This window comes from Populus nigra, chromosome 10, assembly GCF_951802175.1.
Source record: "Populus nigra chromosome 10, ddPopNigr1.1, whole genome shotgun sequence".
NCBI classification, from domain to species: Eukaryota; Viridiplantae; Streptophyta; class Magnoliopsida; order Malpighiales; family Salicaceae; genus Populus; species Populus nigra.
In genome coordinates, this window is record NC_084861.1 from 6001363 (window position 1) to 6015198 (window position 13836).

A 13836-nucleotide genomic window follows, 5' to 3' on the forward strand; every position below is an offset into this window, starting at 1 on the left:
TTGAGTACAAAACTACTATTTAAAAATACGTCGAGTTCAATATTTTCTAAATATTTTTTCAATCTATATATCATTCTTTCAAAATTTTTACTAAACTGTGTTAAAAACATTAAAAAAATAATAATAAAAAGAAAGGTTTCGAACCAGGCGAGGCGGTCCTGCCAACAGAACTGCGTGCTCTCTGCCAGTGGCTAGTGGAGAGCTCTGATAAGGAATCAAATTAGGACCAGAGACCCTTCAGTCCAGCAGAGTTGAGACCCTGGAATTTCTATATTCTTGTAGACGTGACAGTATTGTGGTACCGGTCATGCTTTTTACTGGCATGTAAGGGATTTAAATGATGCTCTGTCTTGTTTTTTCTGTTAATGTTCTCCGATTGTGTTACATCTTGACTTGAAATGAGTACAAAGATTCATGATACAATTTTCCGTATTTTTATTTTTATTTTTTGCAGGTGTTTTTATTTTAGAGTTAATAAATAATATTTTTAGCCCTTTGCTTTGTATTTCTAAACTATCATGCTATCAAATCAATATCGAAGAAAATTAATTAAAATGTTTTGTATAGTTTTTGGTAATTTATCGTAAATAAAAAGGATATTAAGATCATACAGTATAATGAAATAAATTAAAAATATTTTCAAAACACATCTTAAACGTCGCATGTAATTCATGTGTATCCGTGATGTGTTGCAGGGCTTAATTATTGTTCTTTGTAAGAGAATAATGTCTATAAGTGTTGAGAAAAACAAAACAAAAAAAAAGAAGAAATCATTAACCGGAAAAACTAAACAGAGAAAAAAAAATGAAGTAATCTCTATTAGAAAACGAAAAAAGAAACCTAGCCTAATTTAGTTTCTGTTTTAATAGTTTGAAATTGATTGAAACAGATCAAACACCACTGAAAAAACAAATATAAACATTAGATTTTCTTCTGGACCCTAAAATAAACCCAAAAACAATCACCCCGAGATTTCTCTGTCTGTCGCCTGCTTTTTCTCTGTCTCTTGTTCTCTCTGTTCTTCATTGATAGCCTCTGTCTCTCTATCTTATCGAACTACCCCCACCAACGTATGAGAACGGGCAACAATAACTTTTCTCTTTTTTCAACTTTTTTTTTTCTGGAGAATTCTTGACTTTAGAATTTGCAATTTTATTGAATGGTTTAATCATTGTTGTGTTGATTCTTTTGTTCCTTTTATCGGGACTGCTTCTTTTGGGATAGGAGCTTTCTCTGAAATTGGCCCATTCAGACCCAGTGGTGGAGAGCTTCTGGTCAGAAATGATTGTAGTTGGAATAAAGTTGCTTATTATTGTTAACTCTGTCAATTTTAAGGCAATGTTTTGAAAAAAATTTATTTTTATTTTTTAATGTGTTAATATTAATAATAAATTTTTAAAAAATATATTACTTTAATACATTTGAAAAATCATTTCCCTTTCTCCCTTGTTTGTTTTCTCCTCTGAGTCTGATTCAACATTTGGTGTGGGGGTGGTTGCTTTAGAAAAACTTCTTAACTGCAACCAAGTGATGGTTTATAAGCAGGATGGATATATTCATTTCTTTTGTGCTGACGAAGCAAACCTGTTGTACCAGGAATCACCAGCAGGGGTTGGTTTCTCTTATTCTGCCGATCAATATTTCTATGACTAGGTGAATGGCACCATCATTTTCTGTTTGCAGATTTCATCATTTTCCGATGCACGGAACCAAATCTAGCATCCAAATCTTCACAAATCATTTTCGGTAGGAAGATTTGTTGGGTATAAACCAAGTTCATATCAATCTTCAATTCTTTTGTTATTTGATCTCCTAGGATGTAATACCTGACATAGGAACTGTCATTAATCCTAGTAAAAGTTGTTTGCCTAGTTAACATAGGACGTTCGCTTCGGTAATTCTAGTATGATTATTTATTTTAAATGAAAATCGAACTGAAAATGCTTCTAGCTTCAACATACCTTAGTAGCTCGTTCGCAATTTTATCCTCTCTTACCTTGTGTCGCCTCCCAGATTGACGGAAACGCTGTCCCTTGTCTCTCAAAAAAAAAAAACTCGCCGGGGACCACGTCGGAAACTAGCTTGGGGGGAGGGTATGTCTGTTGATGTCGCCACGCCCACGCCGTCTAATCAGCGTGACAAAAACCAGGGCTCTTTTTTGGATTCGACGGGTAGTAAGTCTACACTCATGAATGACGATCAGAATATGTCTATAGTGATTTCGTTTTTCTTTTGATATCCCAAAATCAACTCTACCTGCACTTGCCGACTTCTGTCTTTAAGATTTAATGGCTACTTAAGTTGATAGATTAAGAGACATTTCAGAGATTAAACATGAATTTAAATAAAAAAAAATCGGATCAATTGACATTCATCACGAGCTGGAATTAAAGATTTTCAATCTTTATAATTTGAAAATTCTAAAAAAGTTTAGGATTCATAGAAGCTTTTCGGCTAGATCAGATAACGTATTTAGTGCACCTGTGTTCATGCTAGATTTTAACAGAAGACGTTGAAGGAGAGAGGGGTTTACCTATTAAAAATGCTATGCCTAAAAACAGATTTATATTACTAGTAGAATAGGCTTTGGTGTGGGCTTGCCACCAAATAGCAATGGTGTATTTTGTTCAAGGTGTCTTGGGCCTTGCCAGGCTCGCCGTCAGTTTTTACGCAATTAGATCCTGCTGAGGTATGTTGTCCTGCATGTTTTATATATCATAATTGATTATGAAAATAGTTAATAGTAGAGTTTTTATCAGGTTAATGAACTTGTTATTTTTGTTTTCTCACCGGTGGTCCATCTTTCTCTTCAATTTGATGAGTGTTATTTTCATGTGTTGTTTTATTATCTGATCACAGACAAGGTACAAAGAAGAGCCGGCAAGAGTATAAGATTTTAATCGAGTTGGATAAATGTAATCTCTTGGTACTGATGACAATTAAATTAATCAAACAAGTGCTGATTTCTTCAATCTCAGGTTTGTTTTTGTTGTTACAGCGTTGCTTCCTCTGATAACATCTGCAGTTGCTGTTCTTGTGTTGCAAGTTGAATTAATTCAAGGGAACCAACCAGAAGAGAACCCAGGGAGTGAGCTAGGGTGGCAGAGTGCCCTTCCAGCTAACAAAGTATATAGATAGGATAACAGAAATGTGACAGGAGGAAGAAGAAGACGAAGAAGAAGGAAGCAGAACACGAGAATTGTAATTCATTTCATCATGCCTTCTTCTGTTACAAGCTCTGTTACAAATATAGCAGATGATATATTCTAGAATAACACCAAGCCTTGGGTACACGTGTCCAGATGATAGTGAGAACAACTGAAATGAACTACCACAGCGTGTTGGCTGGTTGATAAAATGCAAGTGCTGAAAACGCCGCTGTTTCAATAACGGTCTTCTGTTTTAAATTTCTTCTCCCGACAACGGTGCTTCCTGAGTTGCAACATCTACTTGTGAAAGAACAGCGTGTGCTTGGTTCCACAAGTGGAGTGAATCTTGCTTTGACTGGTCCTGGTTTCCAGGAAAGCTCAAAGCATCATATTATTCAGTTGTGATTGCCATTACTCCTTTTCTCTTCAGTCCAATGTGTTCTTTCCCACATTATTTATTTTCCTGTGGCAGGCAACACCGCAATCAGACTATGCCATGTTTTATTTCACGTGTGTGCGTAACGATTAGCATTATTCCTCACCGTTTAAATTTTTATTCATCTCTACTCAAGAGTTCTGATTGCTTGTGATATCTAAAAGATCTTGTTTCCAGCACAAATAAAATTGGTTTTACCCCAGAATTTCTTGGACGAGCCAAGCTTGTTACCTCAGTTGCATCATTGCTTGGGGTTGGGCTGTATAATGGCTTTTTGAAAAGTGTTCCTTTGCACAAGATCGTGTCATGATCTACTTCTGTTCAGGCTAAGCCGTGGATTATTGTGTTTAATGGATTCTATTAGATGTATTCATTCTTTTGCTAATGTTTTGTCTCGGGTTTTCCTTGTTACTGGTTTACACAGAAAGTTTGGGATAAGTGATGAGTGGTTTGCTACTGGAGGTTCTTTGATTCTAACTGTCCTTGGCCAGGTAACATAAAGACCTCTGAAATTGTTAGTTCTCTGCATGTGGCATGCCAATAATTAATGCGGAAGACAAGCGTTTTATGCCTGGACGCTTTCTAGCTACTCCCAGTTCATGGAAGCTTTTTGTCCTTCTTTTTTTCTTATTTAGGGGGTGAGGGGTGTTATGGTTTGACATTTACAGTGATTTTGAGCAATTCTTTCTACCAAGTGTGTTCCAAAAGGACCAGGAATTATCCTTACATTCAAACTGTTTGTGTTGTTTTTCTAATACATCCGCTTTAAGGAATGACTTTAGTTATTAGTTGGATATTTAGTTCCTTATGTGTGTGTTGTTAGCAGGATCATTCTGTTGTGGCATTGTATTTGTGGAGGTTCAGGCATCCATTTCATTAACATGAGCTATATATGTTTTCTTTAGCTGCCTATTTTCACATGACAATTTTTTTTTTTTTATTTCTTATCCCGTGCAAGGTTGATCTGCAAAAGTCATACACCGAAGCAGGTAAACTAACGAACTATTTACTTTGCAGGCTTCTTTCATGCCAGTTCTTGTACTAGCAGCGAATTAGTTATGTCCAGAGGGCATGGAAGTGACACTTTTTGCAACCCTTATGTCCATTTCAAATGGAGGGAGTGTTCTTGGAGGCCTGATTGGTGCTGGTCTGACTCCATTTTGATGTCATTTCAAAGGAAGGTAGAGATATAGAGATGAAGTACAGTTGAACCTGGGATGATTGCTTCCTAATTATCCAGTGTACATGCACGCTTCATCTTTCAGTCCGTGGTAGTAGTGACCCTGCTAGTAAGCTTTTTGCTTGGCTGTAGATTAAATTTATTACAGAGGGAGATTCTGTAAATATCTCGAGGTTGAATACGCAAACTATAGAGAGATGATCCAAGTAGTCTTGAATTCTAGGGACCTGAGCTATACATTTAATAGAATGTAACATGCGCGCTGTAATGTAATGGTGGAAGAAATTGTCTTGCCTCCTGCCCGGGGGTTGATGCGTTGAGCCCTAAGTGCAACCTAGCCAGGACCAGTGGCTTCCAAGCTCGAGATTAAGTTGGGCTAATGTTATCGGGTCAACGTCTTTGATACAGGCTGCCCAACGGACCCTCGGCCTTTAACGCAAGGTACTAAAAAGCCTGGCTATTGATTGCGTTTATTGCCCTCTTAAATTATATCATTCGTGATTCGACCCTTCACATGCTATAAAGGGAAGAGGGGCCAAAAAACTAAAAGAGAAATGAATAAGAAAATAAATTCGAATCAGTTCCGACTTCCCGAATAATGGAGTAGTTATGTCGTCCCGAGGAAATTCCATCAAAGCACAACTGTTTGTAAAAATAATAAAAATGAAAAAGGGGGCCTTCGACCCTTCACATATCAATGTGACTGTGGCATTGTTTTGGTCGGGCAACTTGCAGAATAAAACGACAATGTTTTTGTGATTTTTAGGGGGGGACACCACCCTGAACTCTGAAGAGATCCGAAGTTCTGTTAGATTAGGCCGAAGATTAGCCCACACATGGGAAAGGGACGCTGACCATGCGGCAAACTGACTGAGTGCTCCACGTGGTAGGGTCCTACAAAATACAAATTATCATATCCTCCCCTGTTTCCATCTGTCCCAAGACTCGCCGAGAACTGAAAATTCGGGTCCTGAATTAACTATTTTTGGGCATCAGAACCAGAGGCACGTCTCAATTCTTCACAATCAAGCATCCATGGCCCATCAAGCTAACGCAAATGTCGGTGTAAATTGCTTTTTTTAAAAAAAAGTTTTTTTTTGTTTAAAAGTATAATAAAATAATATTTTTTTAGATTTTTTTATTTTTTAATATTAATATATCAAAATTATTATAAAATTATTAATTTAATGTTTTTTTTTCATACTAGACATATACTCAAGTGCATCAGAACCAGAGGCACGTCTCAATTCTTCACAATCAAGCATCCATGGCCCATCAAACTAACGCAAATGTCGGTGCAAATTGCTTTTTTTTTTAAAAGTTTTTTTTTTTGTTTAAAAGTATAATAAAATAATATTTTTTTAGATTTTTTATTTTTTAATATTAATATATCAAAATTATTATAAAATTATTAATTTAATGTTTTTTTTTTCATACTAGACATATACTCAAGTACATGTAAAAATACACTTTCAAACACGCTATACTAAGGTTCCTCTCTTGCCGACAATCCATACATGCTGTGCTTCAATCACGACTTCCTATCCACGTCGTCATCCTTCTTTGATTTTATCAAGTAACCATGCACATCAATTTGAGTAAATCTTCGTCACTAGGATGCAAAATTGTAAGCTTAAATTAATTCCACCTCCTGACTCTTTGTGTATGGTATTATGCCCTACAGAGCCTTTGCCTTTGGTTTGAACGTGTTTATTCCAGTCAAAACCAATCAAATTATCAATAACTGAGTTCTGGTTCCGATGAGTCTGCAAGTCCACTGTCTCAGACATTCCCGATTAGTTTTTGTTCTTGAAAAACAAACCCTTTTCAAATTGAATATCAAGTGGCTATACAAATCATCCATGAGCTCTTTAGAACTCTATTTTTTAATGAACTAAATCCAGTCTAAGCTAATTATCCCAAAACTTGAAGGTGATGCAATGGATAACGCACATGTTGTCGCACTGAAACTGAATGCTTCGCTCCGCGTAGACCAGTAGAGATCATTTGGCCTGACACAGAGATGCGTGTGAATATTTATGTCTCTTGCATGTTACAGTGTGTGTGTGTGCATGTATAGCAGAAGCATAGCAACTTCCAAAAACCGATGGTTATACCAGTCTAGGATCTCCATTGGTCATCAGGTAGCAGAGCGATCACGAAGTCAACAGTTTTGGAATGGGGGGAGATGGGAATTGAAATAGATGTTGAGTCGCTAATGATTGAAGCAAATTTAATAACAAAAGGCCGAGCAAACACATGATACTGCGAACAGATTGAATAAATAAAGAACTGCATAACCACAAAGGTTTCACATCCAATCATTGCAGGCCCATGGTTTTGTGTGATCCGCTACGTCCTTAATTTTGAGGTCTGTTTTGTTCTTCTTTTGTAAATAATGTTGAGTTTTGATAGATAAATAACAGCCATGTTGATCTTGAGGTGTAGATAAGGTGATTAAGGATATTTCTTTTCTTTTTCAGTTCTCTAATCTGAACCTTCTATCCAACGTTAAGGAAAATTTAATTTCCCTCGGTAGACCAAAATAATATAGAAGATTTATTTTTGAAGTGACACGAGGGAGTGTTTGTTAGTATGATAGTGATTGTTTTTTTAATTGTTTTTTTTTTTGTTTTAAAATGTATCAAAATAATATATATTTTTTATTTTTTAAAAATTATTTTTGACACCAACACATTAAAATGATATGAAAAGATGAAAAAAAAAATTAATTTAATTTTTTTAAAAAATATTTTTAAAATACAAAAACAAATAGACCATTAAAAAAAATCATCTACTCCACATAAAAAATAAAAAATAAAAAATAAAACCCACTCATCTAGGCTTTTTTTTAACTGGACTATGTGTGTATCATTTAAGAATGGACTATTTTTTTCATTTTTTTAATTTGAATTTTTATCTGTCTTTTTTTTATTTTTATTTTCTAATCTCATCTTTTAGTATTGAAATTTTAATTAATTTTATTATATGATATTAGATTTATTGTGATTAGTTTTTATATTTTTTATCATGTAATAAAATATAAAAAAACTAATACAGTCCAATAAAATTTATAATTCGGTTGCAGTTTTACAAAAGCCGTACTAAATATATAAACTCATGCGGCAGTGCATAATTAGACAAATCCACTTTACATGGCAGGAAAAAAAAACCCAGTTAATTAGTGAGATCATTATTCTTGTACATTATTGTATTTTGAATGAGAATTATGATATGGAAGACAATTGGCGAATCGGAGAGCATAATAACGACTGAGTAGAGAATTTGGATATGATCAAGCAAAAAGCACAGCAATTTATTCTTAATGGGAGGAGGTGACAAGAAATTGGTTGGGTGAGAAGGAAAAAAAATCCATGGTTGTGAAGAGAAATGCATGTGGGATGCCATGTGAAGAGCATTGAATTTTAAAAAAACTCAAACTCCCCACTATTTTCCTCTTCTTTCTCTCTCTTTTTTACACTGCCTAGCTCCATAAGATCATGGAGAAACCAAACAGAATCCCATGTGAAGAATCATTGACCCTCAGAACAATGGATATAGAGCTAAAATCCATATGTTGGAAATTGGATGCTTATGCAGAAGCAGACGAGAAGCAAATTGTTTACATGGCTAACTAAGCTCCACTGCTATAAACACAAGGTAATTAACATTGTCATAAGATTCGCTAGGCAAAAGATTAATAGACGGGATTGATTTCTCCCTCTCTCCCTCTCTCCCTCCCTCTCTCTCTCTCTCTCTCTCTCTCTCTATATATATATATATATATATATATATATATATATATAGGAGTGGGGTGGGGGGCGGCAGCTAAGAAAAACTAGCTAGGGAGGAATTGGTAAGCATCTATTATTTTTGTAATTTAATTAATATTTTTAATTATTTTAATATGTTGTTATTAAAATATATAAAAAATTATTTTATATATTTTTAAGTGAAAAATACTTTAAAAAATAATTATAATATGAAATATTATGTGTATACCTAACAACCGTTTCCATGAGGGGAATAAATTAACCGATGGAACATTCTCAAAATCAGTTTGATTAATAATAAATGGGAATGGCCACTGGAATTGAAGCACCCAATTTTATTTAAGTAGAATGTTGGGATGTTTGGAAGTGTAGTTTTAGTTGTTTTTTAAAGTATTTTATTTTATTTATGGATGCATCAAAAAAATATTAATCTGAAGTGAAAAAAATCTATTTTTTTAAAAAATCTATTTTTAAAACATAAAAATATACAAAATAAAATCAGCGAGGATTAATGGAGACGCCATTGTGGCCACTGGAATTGCCGGACATCAACCGGACAGGCCTTGCATGTCTGTATGTGCAGAAATGGCCTCACTCTATAACTTTGTGAATACTTGAATTCAAATGTATTGGATGCTTCAGGCCAAGCAGCCCCACATGCCTGGCCATGGCTTGTCCGTGGCCTATTGCAATTTGCGACATGTATTCTATTCTTTCGTTAAGGACACGAAGCTTGACTGCATGCAGTTCCTGATTCACATGGGAGAAGACAATGTACGTATAGTAATAGCCAATGCCTAAAGTGTTCGGTGCAAAAAAATGGATGTTTACTTTTAATTAATCGCAGCATGCACATGTACAATGTATCCAAAATTCTATGAAATAAAACATGATCTTGAAGTTAGAGAAACTTGAATATTTATTTTTATATATATAAAAAAATCCAATAGAGAAACTAACAGGTAACATTAAGAGTACTGATAGTATTTAAACCAATTGGAAAAGGATAACGTGATAAGCATTTTAACGAACATTTTGACCAGAGACATGTTAACCCTTGATTTTTCAAAGGGCGAGAGTGCATAGGTATGATTGAGGTGAAGAAAAGATCGAGCCTAATCAGCGTTAATTAATCAAGTTAGGTGTCGATTGCAACCAAACAGGTCCTAATTAACAGGATACTAGGTGTTAGCTGTGACAAGAAGCCTAGCATCTCCATGATATATTACACTTGTTGCATGAAACGAGCACCACGAATTTTAATTTTAATTAATCAATGTAAACACTTCTTTTTTATAATTAATTTTATTAAAAACATGCATCATCGATCAGTAACAAGATTAAATATAAAATTTCTCCAGTCTATCCTTCCTTCCTTGACATTGCTCTTTAATTCTCGTTGGATTTTTATATACTGTAACTGGTTCTTTGCAATAATTGAACTAATCTAAGTCCTTGATCAGAGGGCTTTTTCTCGGATAGAATATAAAAAAACTCTTCCCAGTGGTAATTAATCAGAGTATTAAATCTATCAATCAATGCCCTCTTTTGACTTTTTTAGAATTTGATAACAATCGCCCTTTATTTTGTTGACTGCGAAATGTGTCTGCTTAAAAAACGCAATCAATCGGAAGTTATACATATGGATTACAAATTTACAATCTCATCCAAATAACATGAATCCCTTCTGCAGATTTTCCTTGGGAATTATGATCACATCGAGGCAGAAACATGTAATGGTTGATTCGATATGGTAGCGCTGAGTACTCGTCAATATGGGTCAACCTATCGTTTTAGATTGCACAACTATATATCTTAGCTAGCTAATTCAGTATCAGCATCAATATAATTCCTTCGGGCTCGATGCAAAGCCTTTGAAGAAAACCAAAATCTTCACAATGTATCCTCACATTAGCCTCTGCATGCGTGCTGTAATTATATTTATTTATCTTATCCAATCAAATCGAAGACAGGTTATTCCCATGCATCTTTAAATTTTCATTTTAGCAAAAACAACGCAACCTAGAATTACAAGGAGTAAATATGATAGAGGTGCAGTTAATTTCTTGTCACTGAATCAACACTTGACAATCATCAAATCACTGATTAACTATATATATGTGGCTGATTTATATATAATCAGCCATTAATTTATGGTTATAAAATTGAGAAGAAGGCTAGTGCCAATTAAATTGTAGTCAAAATGAATGAGAATATAAACTACATGCAATGGTTGGAGGTGAAAGCAACTTGGTAGCATGGGCGGACAGAAAGTAACCCTAAACCAACCGCAGAATTAAGAAGATGGAAAATACTAGAAAAACCCGTAATAATTTAAAGCTTCTGTTCCGATTATGCTAAGACAAGGTCAGTCTCACGTCACCTAATTTTAAAGGAAAAATAGAGAGACTACGTATATAATCTATGAGTTGAATAATTAAATTTTGAATTTTTTTATTTAAAAATATTTTTTTATGTTTTTAATTATTTTAATATACTAATATTAAAAATAATTTTAAAAAATAAAAATATATTATTTATATATATTTTTGAACTAAAATATATTTTAAAAAATAACTATTATCACGTTCTTATAAATCCTAAATTGCTTTTTTTTTTTTCAGAACAAAATTGCGTAGCCTAAAAAATTGAACTAACTCATGAACTATGGATGTGAACAAAACGGCAAAATGTTCAACGAATTATGCAATAATTTGCATGGAATGATGTGATGTTGGCTAAAATTGCAATAAATTACAAGCTCACACACAAACACATGTGTGTAATTCATAACCGCTTAAAGTTAATAGGGACTTTAAGTAAAATGAGTTCTTAATTTCAAGATATTAAAGAAATATAATTTCTTTTATATAAAGGAGACAATTTTCATTTTATAAGACATGATTAACATATATATATATATATATATATATATATATATATATATATGCGTGTGTGTGAAACTTTGACTATAATCACATGAACCTACCTTCCACATTGAAAACAAGTTTGAACTAATAGTCGTGCCAAAAAGTTAAAATTATTGCAAGACAAGATAGAGATCGATATCCATACCCAGATCGTCAATTCCCCTGTTCGGTCACATTCAACTGTCCATAACCACAGAATTTCTCTTTTCCAGCATTTACTATACTAACAGGATTAATTTTGATCATCAACTCATGCAGCAAATCGAAATTATTGTTATAAATCTTTTGCATACAAAATTTAGACTTCACAGCACTTTACCGCTTTAACTTCTCCTAACCCGCTGTCGGTATAAAGAAATTTCCTAGCCCATTTTCTCGGCAGCAGCATGAATATATTCACAAAAGATTCACTAGCTAATGTAAGTTAATTAGCATATCAAGCAAAATACATTATAATCTCTATAATTATTAATTTAACTATATATTATATATTGACCAGGTCGAGAAACAAATCCACTGAAAATATGCTTATTTTATGATAAAACAAACTATAATTACAGAGAAATTGAGACTCCTGTAAAAAATAAAAAATAAAAAAAACCTGTAAAATAAATTAAGAAAAGTCTCTTGAAATGATAGAGTACCTATACTCAAGGTAGCACGGATAATGAAGGAAAGAACTTCATAAGATTGTTTTGTATGTGTTTTAAGAGCAACATTTAAAAAAGAAAAAAAAGTGAAAAAAGTCTAGAGAGAGAGAGAGAGTAGATAGACCTTATCTTAGGACTTAAACCCTTTTATATTACCTTGAATTCACATGAGTTTGTTGCGAAAAAGGTGCAAAATAATCATTTTTGCATAATTTATGTAGTTTTGAATCTATTAAAGATTAATGATATCTTTTCTAAATGAAACTATCATAAAAATTATCTTCAAGATATGAATTTTGCACTTTGTGAAAAGTGATAATATAGTCAGTTTAATTAATGATGTCACTGGACATATGGCGACATTAACAACATATATTATTAGTTAATGAAAAAATTTCATACTTGTATATTGTTGATGGAACAAGATTTATATCAATATTATTAAATATTTATTTTTAGAACAAGCCTACAATTATGAGTTTAATATCTAGTATCTTGTGGGTTCGGGTTACACATCTAAACTCGGGTGTTGGGTGAGTACCCAACATCATCCAAGTCCAGCTCCAAGGGGTGTGCCTGGTCCTTTGCGTTCTAACTTCTTTTTAAATTCCAATCATTTTTTTTCTTTTATTAATGCATGTGAAAGATAATTTCTCTCGTTAATACATGTGTAAGCGATATTATCCCTCATTAATATAATATGTGTAAATGATATCTTCTCTTATTAATGCATGTGCAAAAGATTTTTGTCATTCGTTAATGTTATAGGGTAAAATGATTCTTAAGCCCCCCTACTCAAGAAAAAAATAAGTTTTATAAGTTATAAATACTGGAACTACTCAGATAAAAACTTCAAGATTTTATATTAAAAAATAAATCCATATTCAATATAAAAACAACCTTTTTCTTAGAATTTAATATTCTCTAGTATTTTTTTTTTCTATAAGATTACTAATCGTATTATAGGGAGAATTTTTTTAAAATATTCAAAGATACTTATCAAGAAAAAAAAAATTATTTCGAAAATAAAATTTTTTTAAATGAACATTATCAAAAAAACCTTATTCTCAAGTATATAAGATTCCGAGACATCATTATCAGTTGTTCATTGAAATGGGATGTATTATTCATCCATCAAAGCATACCAAATGCTTTTAGATAGTCACGGTTTATATATGTCGAGGAGCATAACATTCGAGGAGGGACGCATGACTAATATATATCGAGGAGAGAGGCACAACCGGTCCTGGATTTTGTTGAGGGTTCTGCTGCGTTTTGCTGCTAAGCTAGCTTATGTCTCGTCACTAAGTTTACAAGCTAATAAGAAATCATTACAATATATCAAGTAAAAATCATTTCATGGTTCATAATCAACTAAGAATTCTTTGCGTGACATAAACAGTACTGGTACCTTTTTCTCATCAAAGACAACAAAAATATTTTTTTGTTCAAAATTGCATCTCATCATTTCGTAAATAGCAAAACTCAGTAACCAGTAAATGTAAATGGCCGTCTATGATCACATTTGTGGTTTGCTGAGGTCAGTATTATATTTTCTTCTTCCAGGATCGATAACGTGACACCTTCTTCTTCTTCTTCTTCTTCTATCTACTATCCTTATGTTTAAATAATAATATTACAAGATAATAAAAAATACTTTTATAACGAGAAACTAGAAAGTAAACCGCACTGTATATTTGTGAGTGCTGTTTCAATTC